Raw genomic sequence first — 12,459 nt, forward strand, 5'->3', positions numbered from 1 at the left:
AATGGGTATAAAGTGATACACTGTTCATTACGGGCCAGTTTCACCACGAGCCGTTAATGGGTGTAAAGTGATACACTGTTCATTACGGGCCAGTTTCACCACGGGCCGTTAATAGGCCAAGAGTTACATAGGGCCTCATATGGGCGGAAAGACGTCATGGGCCATACAAGGGCCAAAAGTGAAAACGGGCTGGAATCATATTGGATGGCCCAGATGATGCTATTGGGCCTAATTCGGATAGGGCGTAACGGGCCTTGGGTTAGCGGGCTGTAAATGGGCTATATGCGAACAGGCCGTTAACAAGCTTTCCATGGGCTGGCCCGCCAGCTTTTGACCAAGTCAAACGGGCCGGCCTTTTCATAGGAATGGGCCTCTGTTGGGCCGTGCCACGTGTCGACGTATCATAGGCGCCTATCTGACCAACTGACGAACTCACACGTGTTTCGTCTGGCCAATAAGAATTTTACACGTGGAAATTTCCCATTGGTCGGGGCTGTTAACGGGTTATTGGATCCAAAACCCGACCCGATAGCTTAACGGTGTTCCGTTACGGTGGATGCCACATGTCGGTCACCCTTGACGAAAGCACTTCTGTGACGCGCGATTTATCGTCATGGAAGTGGACACTTCCGTGATGATAATTTTGGTAATGTCATGGAACACTTCTACAACAGCACAGGTATGACTATCTTGGTTCTGTCATAAATTTGTCATGGATGTACATGCATGACAAAAAAAGCGACCTACTGTGACAAATACGTATCATCACGGAAGTGTATTTTTTTGTAGTGAGCGGGTTAGGTCAACTCCAGTCAAGCCGTTGCCTAATAAGGCGTTAATCCTTTTTATGGATCGGATCAGCTTCCTACGTTCGGCAGCCGTAAGCTTGTCAGGGAGCGTGAATTTGGAGTCAAGACACTCAGCGCGATAACCCGGCAGTGGCTTCTCATTTGCTGCTGAAATATCTTGACAGTAGAACCAAGTCTGGTTCCAGTCTTTGGGATGGCTCGGTAAGACTATGAGGGGGAAGACAGCGCCCTGCCGACGCTGAATTGAGATGCCTCCAAGCTCCAAGCTAAGGCTGTTGGTGCACTCGTTCTGCCGGTTCAGATAAAAATATTCTCTAAACAGCTCCACGGTCGGCTCTTCTTGAAGATACACTTCACAGAGCACTTGGAAGTTACAGATGTTAGAAATGGAATTGGGCCCGATATCTTGAGGGTGGAGTTTGAAAAAATGGAGGACCTCTCTGAAGAACTTTGAGTCGGGCGGTGAGAAGCCACGGTTCATATGGTCAGTAAAAACAATCACTTCACCAGCCCTTGGATTGGGCCGTTCTTCGTCCGGGTTAGGGGGACGGTAAGACATGACGTCTTTTCCTGGCAAAAATCCTATGCTGAAGAACTCCTTCAAACATTCCTCAGTTACGGTTGAGGGAACCCGGTTACAGATGGTTGGTGCTTTGGACGGCATGATGTTCAACAACGAACTGAAAAGAAAGGCAACATGCCGGTTCAATTCAACGGTGAAATGAACAGTTAAATGATGATAATACAGGGAAGTAATGGCGGCTTAGTTAAGGGCTAATGCTATATAAGGAAAAGTAAGCCGACACAGTAATCCGCCATGACTCCAGATATTTGAGAAAAGCAAATTCAGCTAAGTGTTGAGACAAACAAATTTCCTAAACTCCTTGGTATTATTCCAGATCAAATGGCTATTCAAAAATGGGAAAAATTCTAGACCTAATTTTTTTAGCGCAGATAAGTCTGTGAGTTCTAATGAGATCTTTGAACCAGAGAAAGGGATCTGTGGGCATCAAGAGTAGGCACAAAAACGCTACCGCACAGGCATATATATCTTTTTGGATAAAGAAGAGGCCTGCGGTGGAAGAACTACGAGGAACTGCGATGAACTATGAAGAACCCGAAGGAGTCTGGAAACCCTAATGCGGATCTGAGAAGTGAAAAGAAGAACACTTACAACCACAGATCTCCTACGGAGGTCGCCGCCGTTCTCTGAACCGATTCGGGTTGATGCAGCGGCCAAGGTCGACGGAGACATAGGAGAAGCGTGGTGGCGGTGAGGCTCGAGCAGTAGGAGGGTTGTGAGAGGAATAAGACGGAGAGAGAGAGAGAAGAATGAGGAAGGCCGAGGCGTGCCTATTTATAGGAAAAATGTGAACAGACGGGCACGAAAATCGAGGGAGAGCTGAATAATGGTTATCCAACTACACAGACGCCTCGATTCTTGGAAGACATTAAAGATGAAGATCTGTTGGGAGATAACATCATAAAAGTTTTTTGCATTTTCAAGAGATGACGTCATGGCGGGTTACAAGAACTTCTGCGAGGATAAGAAGATGGATTTTGTCTAAGTGTTGAAGATTGATGAAGAACGAAGTTCAAAGTCAGCCTGGGGCCTAATGTTGGGGATATACCTATCAGTTATGACCCGCCAGGAGGGGCCGGGTCAGCCCCAATGGCGGGTTACACAAGAAGCCCAGTAAACATTAAGATGATAGTTTATTAAATCTTATAGAAGGCCCAAGGGCCTGGAGGCGGCTTAAGCCCCAATATTACAAACCGCCGTATGTAAGGAAATACTTGTAAAGAAAGAGATGTAAAGGAAGTACCGAGCCGGACACGATGATAAGCCGGCCGGGACTCTATAGGCCACCAGGCCTCAACCCGTGTATATAAGGGGACGACCCGGTGGCGACTTAGGGCAAGAAACAAGAGATCGATAACCAAGCCGGCGAGTTAAGCCTGTTGGTGATCGAAACCCCACCAATACCAACACAACTAGACGTAGGCTTTTACCTTCATCGTAAGGGGTCGAACTAGTATAAAACCTCTTGTGTCCTTTGTCCTGATTAACCCCTTTAAGCTTCCTAGTTGCAATGGCCCTACGACTAAGTCCTTTCTCTAGGACATCTGTCGTGACAATTCCACGACACAGGTGACACGTTCCCTCACGGAACCACGAGCCTTCTTGAGGGAAGCTCCAGTTTGCAAGAAGCTTGCACCAAAGCTTGTCCCAATTCGGCCAAATAAATTACCGCATCATGTTCGTGCCATGTCATGAGACCATGCCAAGTTTCATGATTTTCAGGCGTGTTTTGGAATTATAGGAATTAAAAAACAAAGTTTCTCAATCTTTCAGACCGAGCCACGAGGCCCAGATGTTTGAATTTCACTCCCATCTCTTGCATGGGACCTAGAAATTCACCAAAGGACACACATGTGATTTTTCAAACAACTATAGTGCACTGGTGCACGTGCTTGTAGTTCAAATTTGAATTATGCACATTAAATGCCCAGAAACTCAATTAATGTATAAAAAAGGCGAAACGGACACGGAATAATTCCAAAATTCAGCATGATACTTCTATTTGGTCTAATCTGCCTGTGTAAAAAAATTAAGGCGGGAGAAGGCAGTGTACATATGTCGTTTCGCACACGGAGGTGTCATGTTCCCTCTTAGAACCAGGAGCCTTCTTGAGGGAAGCTCCGGTTTGCAAGAAGCTTACACCAAATCCTTTCCCAATTCGGCCAAAATACTTACCACAGCATGTTAGTGCCATGTCATGAGACCATGCCAAGTTTCATGATTTTCAGCCGTGTTTTGGATTTACAGGAATTAAAAAAACCAAGTTTCTCAATCTTTCCGGCCGACCCACGATGACCAGATGTTTGAATTTTATTCCCATTTCTTGCATGGGACCTATAAATTCACCCAAAGACACACATGTGAATTTTCAGCAAACTTTGGTGCATTGGAGCTTGTGCTTGTAATTCAAATTTATATTATGCACATTAAATGACCAGAAACTCAATTAATGCATAAAAATGCCAAACGAACCCGGAATAATTCCAAATTTAAACACGACACTCATGTACTAGTTGCATGTTCACTGTATGTAAATGTTCTAGCAATTCAAACACCATCCTTTCTGTTGGGGATATAACTATTAGGTATGACCCGCGCAGGAGGGGCCGGGTCATCCCTATGAAGATTCATCACAATGAAGCCCAAGGTCACATGGTGATTTATAGATAGGCTTAGTAGAGGGCCCAGACCCGAAGGAGGCTTAAGGCCCATGATTGTAAACCGCAATGTATGTAAAACTTATATTCTAAGGCATGTGAGAAAGGCCACCGAGCTGGATACGTTGGATAATCCGGCCGGGACTCTGAGGGCCGCAGGGCGTCAACCCGTGTATATAAGGGGACGACCTAGCGGCAACTTAGGAAAAGAAACAACAGATCGAGAGTCGGGTCAAGCATATTCGCTCCATGCTCATTGAAACCCTAGCTATACCAACCTCAAACTGGACTAGGCTTTTACCTTCATCGTAAGGGGCCGAACCAGTATAAACTCCTCGTGTCCTTTGTCCTGATTAACCCCTTTAAGCTAACCTCAACGCGATGGCTCCATGACTAAGTCCTCACACTAGGACATCTGCCGTGACAATTCCACGACAGTTGGCGCCCACCGTGGGGCTATCACATGATGGTTTCGAGTTCTTAAAGGGCAACTTCGAAGGGATCAAGGGATACTCCATGGGCCGGATGACCAAGAGTTGTCGTGGGAAGCTCTATATCAATGACGTAGGTTGGGGCCCTGAGGCCGGCTCAATTGAGTATGGTACCGGGTCCCCTTCGACGGAATTAACGTCTTCATCGGCAAGGTCAGCGAACCGGGCCCTGAGCTGGACATCTGCACCGACATCATCGAGACGGCTCAGCGTGCGAGACCCGCTCGGGTTCGGCCCGCCATGAATCGTGCCTTTGTGGGATGTATCCATAGAGTGGAACCTGAGGATAGATCGGCATCTGGTGGTGAGACCGTCGTTTATTCTGATGACGAGTCATCTACTGGTGAGACCGAATCGTTATATCAACTGCAAGACGACAGGCTTTGGGGTTGTTCTGATGGCGATAGTATTCCGGACCCCTGTGAGCCGCCGAATCAAGTTGCAATTTTCATGGCCGGTACACAGCCCGTGCAGCACTCATCAACTGCGGTGGAGCTGGTTTCTGGGTCAAGGGCGGCAGCGGCTGCCGGGGCAGGAGGCCCTAAGCGCCCGCCGGCTCAGGCTTTAACAGATTCACTGGATAAATTGACGACGCTGTTAACAACGGTGGTTAACCCGGCGGATCAAGATCAACATAACGCGGCGATCACAAGGTCGCGCGATGAGATAGCATAGGCTAAGGAGGAGCTAAATGCAGAAAACATTAAGATATCTGAGGAACGGGCTGCTTTGGACGCTCAGTCACAACTGATTCAGGCGGAATCTTACCGGCTCATGTTGGATCAGAATGCTTCAAACGATGTCATGAGGAGGAGGCATCAGACCCGTCCGCCATCGGTTTATGAAGCAAGAAATCTTTTTAACACGCCAGGAGCAGGAACCAGTAACCCAGCGGGGGTAACCTAGGTCGAAGCGCCTGGGACGGGTACGCCGGTTCAACTGCGCGTGGTGGATCCACCTTGTCAGAACAATAACCCGCCACAGACGTGCCGATGCCATCGGGTCATTATTCCAACCCTTTGGATAACATGATCGTTGCAGCATCTCGATTGGCAGCTATCCCGGTTGAAGGTGAATTGCCAGCGGCAGTCGAGACACCGAGGGCTAGAGATCTTCTTCAGACAGTGCTGGTTCAACAACAGGCTTATTCTTGCAGACGCGTTTGAGTTCATCCTACCACTCGTCCGAGCCGGAGTTACAGTGGGCATCTCGATGAGCCACCCGTATCAAGTAGTGGGCGGAACCGTAACACGCCCCGTGGGCATGACCCGGCGGGCGGTGGTGCAAACGCTCAGGACATGGTGGATCAAGGTAGAGCTCGTCGAGAGGCTGAGCTGGCGGCTCAATATGCGGCTCTCAGCCAACTCTTGTTCATCCGACCACCTCTATGGAGCCAGATTTAACCTTTAGAAACTTGGGCGTGCCATGCTTGGTGCCGGATCTACGTAATGAATGTCTACCCAAAGATTTCAAAGGACCTCGCAAGGTGCCAAACTATACAGCCGATTTAAGTCCCGGGGCATGGATTGAGAGTTATTAGATGGCCATGGAGTTGCTGGCCGTTAGTGAGGCTGTGTGTGCTAAGTATTTTCCCCTGATGTTAGAAGGAACGGCATGCACCTGGTTGAAGGGGCTTCCTGCCAATTCCATCGGGTCATGGGCCGAGTTGAAAGCCCACTTTATCCAGAAGTTCAAAGATACGTGTAAACAACCCATGTCAATTGTGGATCTGGCTGCCTGTGTTCAAGAAGGTGAATCAACAACCCATTGTGTGCGCGAGGTCTCAATGATCTTGCACTCGTCGGACCGCATCAATGCCGACTCAGCTATGTTAATGTTAGAGAACAATTGCCGCTTCACACCCTTGAAGCAGAAACTAGGGCGGCTTAAATGCCACTGGAATGACATGGGGACGCTCATGGTGGCTCTGGTTAAATACGCTGACTCGGATTGTACCAAAGACCACAAGTCTGATGACAATAAGGTGGGGAAGGGGAAGAGGAGCAGCAGTATAACCCGGGAGGCAATGGTAAGCGCAAAGCTGATAATAGTTTTGACTTTGTGGCTAACACCAACGCACAGAATAATGGTCCGCGTCGTAAGGGTAAACCGCCCCCACAAGCAGGCGGATCCGGTATCAATCTTGAGTGTATGTTGAATCAGCCCTTCCCACGACATGGTTTGAGAGAAAGACCATCCGGGCATCTATGGAAAGATGTCACATCATGAAGGAGTACAAAAATTCAAATCTTTTCCATGACAGCCATGGGCCAGGTGGCGGTTCTAGGCCCGGCTCTCACGGTCCGGGTTATGGTGGTGGCGGTTCTAACTATGGTTTCCAAGGAAATCAAGGTAATCACGACAACCAGGGTGGTTACAACCAGCAGAGTATGTCGGTGTTTCGGGAACAGGGCCCCCCAGACCTGCCTGCCTGCGGCCCACGGCATGGCTGAGCCAGCAGGCCGTACGGCCCATCTTCGTCAACAAGGCACCCAAGACCCTCGCGAGGGTCCAAGCCTCTCGAGGCAGACGACGCAAGACCTCCTCCCGAGCGGCCTAGTCAGGCTGGCTCGCGAGGAGCAGAGATATCAAGGCGGGGCAAACCTCACGAGACTCTCGTGACGTGAGCCATGACGATCGACACCAGGAGGGTCCCAGGCGGGCGCCAGCGCGCGCAGCGTCCTTGTTTCCTCTTTAGTGCAAAGGAGGCAAGCGCAGCCTCGGGGTACCGAGGCCTCAGGCAAAGGTTGTCATTTCGGTGCAACAAGACCAAGACCATGGACTGCAAGACGGAGGTCATCGTGGAGCCCAAGACGGCGTCACCACCAGAGCATTTCACAGGCGAAGACTGCTTTTGTCAGGATAGCTTGTACTAGCTGCCCCCCTTCGAATTAGCCCGCCATTGTTGGCTCCCTTCCCGCTCAATATTTGGGAAGAGGACCAGGGCCTCTATAAGTAGAGCTAGCCACCACCATAGTAGGGGCATCTCATCCTAGCTTGAGGGAATCTGCACACCTCAAGTTCATACGCACAAGAACACCTCAACCTCAGGAGGCTGTTCTTCCCCTTGTATTGTTCATCATCAATCCAAGAGGCAATCCACCATCACCACACTGGAGTAGGGTATTACACCACAACGGTGGCTCGAACCAGTATAAACACCGTGTCTTTCTGTGTTGCGAGTTCTTCCGCAAGATCTTAGCGAGCAAGAGCGTAGATCGGTAGGAGGGAAAGACTTCGCGCGCACCCCAGTGTTCAAACCTTAAGGGTTTGCCGGAACCCCACATCTGACATTTGGCGCGCCAGGTAGGGGTGCATCGTAGCTTCCTTTCCGTCAGTCCATCGCTCCGTCGTCTCCATGTCGGACGCTCGTCGTGCTTGAGCTAAGCGTCGGGCTGCCCTCGCCGCCCGCGTCGCTTAGACGGCTCCCGTCGGCGGGCCACCTCGTCATTCTCCGTCCCCCACCGCCAACGCTGTCACCGACCCGGTGGGGAACGAGTAGCAGGAGTCCTTGCAGCATCCTTCGGTGCGGCAGGACAACCACACCGCTACTCCATCACTCACCCCTGCTGGTTCTTCGGCCCACGCGGAACGCGCTCCCATGGAGGCACGGGCCGCGCTCATCGCGGCGAACGAGCTCCTGCGTTGCCGCCCCGTTGACGACCTCTACAAGGAGTGGCTCGACCGCGTCGCCGAGCTCGTCCGTGCTGCAGGGGGCTCTGCGAAGCCGTCCCATTCTCTGCCTCCCCCTCAACCAGCCGCGGGCGACGTGGTTCATGGCGTGCCTCCACCGCTTCGACCCCAAGACGGTGCCTTGGCACCAAGGCACGCGCCTCCGCGGCGTGATCCACCGCGCCCGGCGCCCGCGCGTGAAGAAAGAAGCTGCCAAGAAATCCCGCGGCCGCGAGAAGCTGCACCAGCGCTCCCCGTGCCACCTCATCAAGACCGTGTACCGCCTGCAGTGGTGCAGCGCGGACCTCGTCAAGACCTAGCAACACCTCCGAAGCGGGCCCCGGCAACCACGACCGGCTGCAGCGCCTTCACCCCTGAGCTACGTAGCATTGCCTGACCAGGCAAGTTCAAGCCAGATCTACCTCCTCGATACGACGGCACCGCCGACCCCGCGGAGTTCCTGCAACTCTATGAGCTGAGCATCGAAGCGGCCAACGGTGACAAAAAAGTCATGGCGAACTAGTTTCCCATGGCTCTCAAGGATGGGGCCCACTCCTGGCTCCTGAACCTGCAGCACGGCTCGATCTCCTCCTGGGACGAGATGCACGACCGCTTCGTCGCCAACTTACAGGGCACTCGCGACCGCCCACCAGCCGTGGGCGATCTATGCCGCATCAAGCAACAGCCAGGAGAGACCCTCCAGAAGTACATCCAACGCTTCAACAACACCCGCCTCAAGATCCCCAAGGTCACGGACGAAGCCATCATCTCTGCGTTCTTAGACGGCGTCCGTGGCGTCAATATGAAGGAAGAGCTAGCTATTCACGAGGAGCTTTGCACATATCAGGAGCTGTTCAACCTGGCGACCAAGTGCGCAAGAGCTGAGGAGGGGCGCCTCTCTCTCCTTGAGCTTCCAGCTGCAGGAGTGGAGGAGAAGAAGGCCAAGGCCAAGGACGTGAAGTGCAAAGAGGCAATGGTGCTCGCAGCGGAGCCTGACACCAAGCGAGGCAGAGATCAGCCTGAGTCATCCAAGAACGTCCATCCGTTCTGCGCCTTCCACAACCTGAACACCCACAACACCAGCGACTGTCAAGAGCTCAGAGCCATACGGGAAGGACGCTTCGGTCGATGCCCCGAGTGCAACGACTGAGGCTATGGCCGTGGAGGAGGACGCGGAGGCGAACGCTGGGATGACTGTGGCCCGCGCCAGGAGTGGTTCGACCGGCCACGTGAGGACCGATGGCAGGACCAACCTCGCGAGGGCGCCTGGAGGGACCCGCCTCGTGAGGATCGCCCCCAGGGCAACGCGGGTCTTGCCCGGTTGCCGCCACCGAGAAGGAACGACGACCACCACCAGGACGAGGGGGCAGGGGGCTTCCAGAGCCGCGTGCGATCGCTTGCATCTTGGGTGGAGCTCAGGCCCCTGCCTCCCAGCGCATCTTCAAACAGTTCACTCGCGAGGTGAACGCGGTGCTCCCCAAGATCGAGGCCACGCGCCCGCTCAGGAGGTCCCAATGCGCCATCACCTTCAACTCGGCAGACCAGCTCAAGTGCGCAGCCACCGCTGGCACCCTGCCTATGTTGTGTTCCCCAGTCATCAGCAATGTGCAAGTCACCAAGACTCTCATCGACGGTGGCGTAGGGCTCAACGTCCTGTCCGTCGACACGTTCGACAACCTCCAAGTGCCATATGAACAGCTCTAGCCCACCAAGCCTTTCTCAGGAGTGACCGACGGTTCCACCACACCGATAGGGCAGGTCCGCCTGCCTGTCACCTTCGGGGAGTGCAAGAATTACCGCACCGAGCTCATCGACTTCGACGTCGCGCACATCCGCCTGCCGTACAATGCCATTGTCGGGTATCCAGCCCTGGCCAAGTTCATGGCAGTCACTCATCACGGCTACAACGTTCTCAAGATGCCAGGAAGTGGGGGAATCATCACGGTCCCATGTGAATAAAGGTATGCGGTGTGATCCCTTGAGAGCACCTTCCAAGCCACAGCAATCGACAGCCCTGACAGCAGAAGTGAAGGCCCTCCGGGACCATCCCCAAGAAGAAGCTGCCGCACCACACAGAACCCCAAGAAAATGGCGTCGCGTCAGGAGCCTCATTAGGATCAGCACCCGCTCCAGGGGCGCCTCCCTCCACCGCATAGGAAAGCGCGCCGGGTGCCCTCCTTAGGCAGGACTCGGGGGCTCTCTCCTGGAGAGCCTCAGACCTTGCCAAACTCACGAGGGAGGCGCTTGGGTAGCACTTGGAAGCTTGCTTCATGGCACACTTTCCCCAGGAGAGCACAAGGCAAGGAGTGCCCAACGCTCAGGAGTTCATCACCAAGACCACCCAGGAACTGCAAGAAGTAAGAGCCATGCGCGGCCACAGCCGCTCACAAGGCGCAGCCCCCCATCCAGGCGAGGATGCCGGACTGTGCATCTGCATCGACATCCCAGGGCTCAACAGGGCCGCATCTCAGGAGCGCTTCTGGCCTTCGAGTGCGGGTCGTTGCAAGGGCCCACCACACAGCTACGTTCGCATGCCCTTCGGCTTGCTGAGCGTGGCGTCGGCTTACCAATGCAACCTGTAGCGTGTACTGGCGGCTCAGGAGGCCAAGTACCACGCCGTCCTGGAAGAGATGGAGATGATCTCCAGGGAACCTCCTGAGCCCCCAGAGCCTCCCGAGGCTCAGGGTCCCGGTGGCTCATGAGGAGCCATTCCTTCAACACGTGGCTTCAGCTACACCAACTCTACTTCATCTACAGGACCAGGTGACATCTTCCAAGTTCATTTAAGTTGGGAGTGCCCATCGGGCTGCATTATTCCCAGGCCACATGGGTCCATCCCTGTGGCATGTATCCCTTTTGCTTATGTCTTTAGCTTACCTTGTTGGGGGCGCCCCTCGGGCTGCATCATCCCCATGCCGCCCGGGCCATACCCAGTGGCATGTATCTTCCTGCATTTATCCAAGTCGATCTGCTCTTCATGCTTAACCTGCCAACTACTATCACCTACTCGATCACCGCCCGTCACGGGTCCGTTCACCCTATGCAATTCGCTTGCATGTTAAAAGGGGGGCTTCTGAGCATCGTGACTCAGGAGCTCTTACTGGCTCTCCAGCCCTTACCCCTTGGTCTTGACCATGGCATCGCAACCTGGCATACCAGTGGCGGCTGAGCTCGCTCGAGGGCCGGGACCTGAGGACATAGAGTGCTTGCATCTAACCGCCTTGTAGGGACATACAGTCACAAAGACTCAAGACCAGGCGTAACCCACCTTGAGGTTGGGCCTCGTGAGTCCCGCGCTGGCTCACGAGTGCCCAGATACACCTCGCAGTCCTGCCATGCAAGCCACGTGTCAGGGCGGGGCTGTCCACGCCCCGGGGGCTCCTCCTGGAGGGGGGACCCCATCCCACACCCAAGTGGAAACTCCATGCTCCGCGCTAGCTATCGACACTGCCGAGGAGCGGCTATGCCCGTGCACAAGCAGAAGCACTATGCTCCGCGCCGGTGATAAACAACTGAGGGTGACTGTAACACCCCGGATGTAACTTTCCCAATTTGTAATCCAACTCTTGCCGTTTCCGGTGTTAAGATATTTTATTTCCTCGGGTTCGGGTCTTTGTCTCCGTGTGTTGTTATCGCTGTCACGCATCTCATATCATCCCATCATGTGCATTGCATTTGCATACGTGTTCGTCTCATGCATTCGAGCATTTTCCCCGTTGCCCGTTTTGCATTCCGGCGCTTCGTTCTCCTCCGGTGGTCATTTCTAGCTTTCTTTCATGTGTGGGGATTAAACAATTTCGGATTGGACCAAGACTTGCCAAGCGGCCTTGGTTTACTACCGGTAGACCGCCTGTCAAGTTTCGTATCATTTGGACTTCGTTTGATACTCCAACGGTTAACCGAGGGACCGAAAAGGCCTAGTGTGTGTTGCAGCCCAACACCCCTCCAATTTGGCCCAAAACCCACCTAACTCTGCTCCATCTTCTAGAGTGTTCGATCACGATCGCATGGCCGAAAACCGCACCTTATTTGGACTCTCCTAGCTCCTCCTATGCCTATAAATAGGCCCCCCTCGAAATGTCCCGGATCCCCTCTCCCCAAAACCCTAAATCACCCCCGTGCCGCGCCGGACATTGTCCGACCCGGCAGGACGTAGCCGCCGCCCCACTCCGAAGCCGCCACGTGGCAGCCGACACCTCCCACCGCCGCCGGCCCGCCCGGCCCAAGCGAGGCCCCCGCGGCCCAGC

The sequence above is a fragment of the Triticum dicoccoides genome, chromosome 7A (genome assembly GCF_002162155.2).
Source record: "Triticum dicoccoides isolate Atlit2015 ecotype Zavitan chromosome 7A, WEW_v2.0, whole genome shotgun sequence".
NCBI lineage: Eukaryota > Viridiplantae > Streptophyta > Magnoliopsida > Poales > Poaceae > Triticum > Triticum dicoccoides.